Source organism: Hipposideros armiger, unplaced genomic scaffold (assembly GCF_001890085.2).
Source record: "Hipposideros armiger isolate ML-2016 unplaced genomic scaffold, ASM189008v1 scaffold_72, whole genome shotgun sequence".
Taxonomy (NCBI): domain Eukaryota; kingdom Metazoa; phylum Chordata; class Mammalia; order Chiroptera; family Hipposideridae; genus Hipposideros; species Hipposideros armiger.
In genome coordinates, this window is record NW_017731422.1 from 3,023,844 (window position 1) to 3,030,429 (window position 6,586).

At 38.1% G+C, this 6,586-nt stretch overlaps 1 protein-coding gene across 1 annotated transcript in view; it reads left to right on the forward strand.

Moving 5' to 3' along the window:
- Nucleotides 1-2,086, forward strand: part of ZNF318 (zinc finger protein 318) — a 37,868-nt gene extending 35,782 nt beyond the window's left edge. Inside the window, exon 12 of the transcript XR_002124005.1 lies at nucleotides 2,004-2,086. The gene's annotated coding sequence lies outside the window, so the exon portion shown is untranslated. The remainder of the gene's footprint in view (nucleotides 1-2,003) is intronic.
- Nucleotides 2,087-6,586: the final 4,500 nt, after the last annotated feature.

Genomic DNA, 6,586 nt, shown 5'->3' on the forward strand with positions numbered 1-6,586 from the left:
GGGTGGGGGTAGGGTTGGACATATAGGATACAAGCATCCAATGGGGACACTAACTATTCTTATAATAAGGGTAGAGGTGGGTTCAGAGAGAAGACAGTGTACAAAGGAAGTAAGTGAACTGGGGTTTTTTAAATACATATCCCTAAACCTTGGTTCTCACCTTAACAAAGTTTACCTACTAAGCCCAGGATGAGAATCTAAGCAGTCTTCATTTATTAACAGTTTTGTGAGAAAACAGACAAATGGAAATTGTCTGGGATTGTGAGCACATTTCTTCTTTCTTTAGAGTTTAATTTTGCAATAATGTTTGTATAATATTAAACAAGAAGTTATGTATATAGTAACAGTACTCATTGATAAGCCAAAAAGTTGCACTCATGAAAATCTGCCCTTAAAAACAATCATCACCATCCTGATTTGCCCTCAACCATGTACATTTTCATTGTAGCACTTAATGTGGTTGTAATTTTACATTATTGTGTTTCTTTGATTAATATATGCCTCCCTTCCCCCTAACTAGATTATAAAAACTCCAAAGCAAGAAGTCTGTCATTGCTTACTGGTTTTTTCATCATTGTATTCAGAGCGCACAGTTGCCTGGCATAAAAAGAGTGCTCAATAAAAATTTGTTACAAGAATCAATGTGGTAATAGTAGCTATTTTTTTATTTATTGTTAATACTTAGCAATTTATAAGTGGGTAAAAGCTGTAAATTCCTGATTATATTTGTTGTGTGCTTAGCATTCCAGAATCCAACTTTCCTCTTGCTTCTGTCCTGGATCTTTGTATAAAAAGCACTGTCTATAGAAGTGAGTGTATATCAGGGCTGCCAGTGGCCCCTTCATTTCAACAGCATTCTGGAATAGTGGTGCGAGGCCAGAAAGGGGACACACCACACCCAAATCTCCCAGAGGAAAAACTGAGGATGCAAAGGGGGTAAACTGACCTTACAGTTAGCAATAAAAGGCTTTGGGGACTCTGATTTTCAGATGGCTCCCTTTCTCCTTCCAGCCAGATTTCAGATATGTTGTCAGTTGGTCAAACCCCAAATCCCTCTGATTTGGCTGAAGGAGTAAATTAACCCTTCATGGCCCAACATCCTCTTAACACCTTATCCAAACTCTACATTAAACTGCCATTTTATTTCTGGAAGGAAACAACCAAAACAGTTTGCCTTTGGGAGAGGGAAAAGGGATGCTCTCACTTTTTGTATCTTTTTTTGTTTCAACAGTCTGACCATGAAAATGCATTTTATATAAAATATATTTTACACACAAAATATGTACACACACATATAAAGTATGTCATTTTTAGGTCAGTTGCTGTAGAGTTACCAGGTTTTTGTTTATTTCCTTCTGTATACTTTTATGTTTAAAAAAAGTGTCAATTTTTTTTTTCAATTGGGTTTTTCCCACTCGGTGCATTCCTGTCTTCACTCCTCTCATCAGTTTTCCATCATTACAAGTAGGCCTTGCTGCTTTTCCCTCAAGACTTTCTAAAGAATACCATTACCATTCTTTTCTTCCTCTCTTCCTGTTCCCTTTCTCTTGCCCCTACCTCTGTTGAGCTGGTTATGCGTTTCCATTCATGTACAAGCATTTGGACATTAAATTACAGCAATCAAGATACTTGTTTTCACAAAGCTTACTTTAATGAAGATATGCAAGATATATTATCACAAAGTCTTCCTTGCTTGCAAAAGGACAGGAGATAACTCATATCTAGGTATTGATTCAAAGCTTTACTGGCTTTCATTCCTTCTGCTTGTGGAGGTTCAGGCAAGAAAGGAGTTTTGTAGAAAATAGGAGAAATGAACATGGTTAAGGGGAGTGAATGAGAAGGTAAAGAACGATCAAATCAGCCATGTTGAGGTATTTTTCTTGCTTCTTCTCTCTTATATGCTGCCCATGCTAAAGTTCTATCCAGCCCTCTTATAGCCTACCTGCATAAAGATGATTAGGATGACATTTACTGACTCACCCACCTATCTTCCTTTCTTTCAGGAGCAATTGCAGAAGTCTTTGGATTTCCAGAAAGAAGGACTGCAGAAGACATCTGTGCCCCAGGGCGCCAGGGATAGAAGCCACAGAGAACCACAGAAACGATGGTGCCCTTCGGGCCAGTAGGCAGTCACCTCTAAGGTCTGACTTCCAGAAGGTGGGTATGGCTGTTGGGGCAGAAGTGGGTGGTGGAGAAAGCCCTGTCATTTTAGTTGACAGGAAATGGTGAGTTGGATGAGCAAATACGTATGTGTGTATGTATCTTAGTACCAGTAGAGGATGAACAAAATGAGGATAGACATAGAAGGGATATATTGTATTTTAAACTTGCCACTCTTCATCTCAAATTATCTCTTAACTTCCATCACTTTTTGTTTCATCATACTCATGTTAAAGCTGTGGAGTTCAGATATTCTCATGCCTCCTGGGCTCTGGTCCCAAATGTTCACACCAAGTAGAACACTTCATATCTCAGTTTCAGCCTTCCTTACTGTCCATATAAGAATCAAGGTAAAAAATGGGTATGCCCTTAGAGAAGGGGGTATGAGTAGACAAAGGAGGCTCTAGGAAAGGGAGACAATCACAACGGGGTTAGCAGTTTCCTCAGTCTTCCTGCCTCTCCTACATACATTGAAACATCAGGTATGCAGAAGCAGGCAAGTATCGTTTCAAAATACCAAGGAGGCACCTTACTCTCAGGCCATCTAAAATGCTAATGGGTGCTTCTTCTACTCCCTTTTGTACTTTCCGGACTCTGGGCTCAGGATCTGTGTTCCTGATCTATAAATCCAGGCACTTTTAGTGTCTTGGAAATCTAATGTACTGCCCAAATCTATACTTCGGGAATACACATAACGCTACCAATGTTTAAAAATGTACAACCAACGCCATCAATAGAACAAGAAGTAAGGGGTAAGCAGTATGTCAGGGCCTTTTTCTGCTGAGCTTTTATCAGTTAAGGACTACTCATTCCTAAGGCATGACCCTGTAGATGAAGCAATGGAAAGCAGCCTGGTGCCAGGGCTGCCAACACTTTGTCACCATCACTTCCTCGCCATTGCTCCAGCCCAAGACCTGTTTCTCATCAACTACCACATTCCTCTGCTCAGAGGCAGTGAAGGGTGTTGGTCACAGCTTTCATTCCTAACTGTAACTCACCTACCAACCAGCCCCTGGTTTGCTGCTTAGACCTCCATTCTCCTGTGGTGTCTGAAGTCCACCTCCAAGATATGCTTATTGGGAGATGGGCAGGCGGAAAGGGAACATTTTTTGGAATAATGTTTTTTCCTTTGGACTTCATTTATTTGATAGAGTTTATTACGAACAATGAATTATTTATGATCTTTTTATTGCAATATAATTTATATAACTTTAAATTTCTCGTAAGTTTCCCCATTTTAAATTGTACATTCCAGTGGGTTTTTAATATCTTCAAGGTTGTGCAACCATCACCACTATCTAATTCCAGAACATTTCCATCACTGCCCTAAAAAAAAAAAAAAAGCACACACTCCCAATTATCTCCTGCTCCAAAGTCACTGGCAATCACCAATCTGCTTTCTGTCCCTAGGAATTGACCTATTCTGGACAATTCATATAAATGGAGTCAATGCAATATGTTGTCTTTTGTGACTGGCTTCTGTCACTTGCCATAATGTTTTCAAGGTTCATCCATGTGGTACCACGTATCAGTTCTTCATTGTATTTTATAGTTGAATAATATTCCATTGTATGGATATATCACATTTTGTTTACCCATTAGATGGTGGAGATTTGAGTTATTTCCACTTTTTGGTGATTATCAATAACACTACTATGAACATTTGTGTACAAGTATTTGTGGACATGTTTTTCAATTCTCTTGGTTATATACTGGCTTATATAGTAACTAACCTCTTTAAATAAAATTTTATATCAAAATATAGGATGCATATAAAAAACAAAAGCACACATATCACAGGTGTTAAGCTCAACAATTTTTACAATGCAAACACAATCATTTTCACAGTGTAACCAACACCCAAATCAAAAAACAGATTATGACCAACACCCCTGAAGCCGATCTCACGTCCTCTACCAGTCACTGCTTTCTCAAAATATAACCACTATTCTGACTGCTATCTCAGGTTCTTGTTTTATGGAGGTGAAATTCACATAACATAAAATTAACCACTTTAATCAATTCAGTGGCATTTAGTACATTCATAATGTTGTGCAACCATCACCTTTGTCTAGTTCCCAAACATTTCATCAGCCCCAAACAAAACCATGTATCCATTAAGCAGTTCTCTTTCCTACCTCTCCACAGCCCCTTGCAATCAACAGTCTGCTTTCTGTCTCTATGGACTTACGTGTTCTGGATATTTCATATAAATGGAGACTGGCTTCTTTCCCTTAGCCTAATGGTTTTGAGGTTCATCCTTGAAGTTGTAGCATATATCAGTATTTTATTACTTTTTATGGCTGAATAATATTCCATTGTATGTGTATACCACAATTTGTTCATTCATTCATTTGTTGATGGACATTTGGGTTGTTTCCACTTTTTGGCTATTGTCAATAGTACAGCTATAAACACTCATGCATAAATGTTTGAATACCTGTTTTCAGTTCTTTTTGATATATACATAGAAGTGGAATTACTGGGTCCTATGGTTATTTATGTTTAACTTTTTGAGGAACTGCCTAACTTTTTCACAGCACCTGAATTATTTTACATCCCTTTCAGCAATGTACAATGGTTCCAATTTCTCCACATCCATAATACTTGCTAATTTCCTTTTTTTAAATGTATTGTAGCCATCCTAGTATTTTACTGTGGTTTTGTTTTACATTTCCCTGATGACTAATGCTATTGAGCATCTTTTCAAGTGTTTGTGGCAATTTACATATCTTCTTCGGAGAAATGTCAAGTCAAGTCCTCTGCCCATTTTAAATTGGGTTGTTTGTCTTTTTGTCGTAGAACTATTAGAATTCTTTATACAAAGGGTGCCAAAAAAGTGTATACACATTTTAAAGGAAAAAACTGTATTAAAATTATAATAATATATATACTGATAACAAAAGATGAATACAAGTCATGTATATACATATTTTTGGCATCCCCAGTATATTCTGGCTACTGGACCTTTATTAGATCCATGATTTGTAATAATTTTCTCTCATTTTATAAATTGTCTTTTCATTTTCTTGATAATGTCCTCTAATGCACAAAATATTTTAATTTTGATGAAGTTCAGTTTATCTTTTTTTTTTTTGGTGTAATATCTAAGAATCCATTGCCAAATCCAAGGTCATGAAGAGTTACCCCCTATGTTTTTTTTAAGAGTTTTATAGTTTTAATTTCTATATATTTAGGTTGTTGACTTATTTTTAGTTAGTTTTTTTTTTTTTTTTTTAGCTGAGCCATCCCGCCACCTGTTGGCAGCTCACGGCTGCTCAGCTCGGGCTGACTCGAACCGCTGTTGCTCAGAGCNGCTGCTCAGCTCGGGCTGACTCGAACCGCTGTTGCTCAGAGCTCAAACTCTTGAGCGAGCTCTTAACCAACTGAGCCACTCAGCCGGCCCTTTTAGTTAGTTTTTTTAATATAGTATGAGGTGAGATCCAACTTCATTTTTTCCATGTGGATATCCAGTTGTTCCAGCACCATTTGTTGAAGAGACTGTCTTTTCCCCATTGAATGAACTTGGCACCCTTGTTGGAAATCAGTTGGCCATAAATGTATAGGTTTATTTCTGAACTTTCAATTCTATTCAGTTGGTTTATATATCAGTCCTTATGCTAGTACCACTCTGTTTTGACTACGGCAGCTTTGTAGTGAGTTTTGAAATTGAGAAATGTGAGTCCCCCAACTTTGTTCTTCTTCTTCAAGATTGCTTTGCTATTTGAGCCCACATGAAATTTCATGTGAATTTGAAGATTGGCTTCTGTAAAAAGGGCCACTGGAATTTTGATAGGGATTGCACTGAATCTGTAGATCACTTAGGATAGTATTGCCATTTTAACAGTATTAAGTCTTCCAATCCATGAACATGGGATGCCTTTATTTAGATCTTTAGTATCTTTCAGCGGTACGGTTGACCCTTGAACAATGCAGGGTTTAGGGGTGCCAACTGCCCACACAGTCAAAAATATTCATATAACAAGTCAGCCCTCTTCATGTGCATATTCCTAATTTCCTATAGAAAATACAGTTGACCCTTGAACAATGTGGGTTTGAACTGCGCAGTGCCACTTGTATGCAGATTTGTTGTTGTTGTTGGGGAACAGTGTGTTTTTCCAGGGCCCATCCATCAGCTCCAAGTCAAATAGTTGTTTCAATCTAGCTGTGGAGGGCACATCTCAGTGGCCCATATGGGAATCAAACTGGCAACCTTAGTGTTATGAGCACTGCACTGTAACCAACTGAGCTAACTCGCCGCCCCCTATATGCAGGTTTTTGTTTTGTTTTGTTTTGTTTTGTTTTTTTTAAAGATTTTTATTGGGGAATTGCGGGGAGGGGAACAGCGCTGGGGAATTGGGGGAAGGGGAACAGACAAGTTGCTGTCGTTTTGTTCTTCAATCTAGTTGTGGAGGACGTTGCTTCA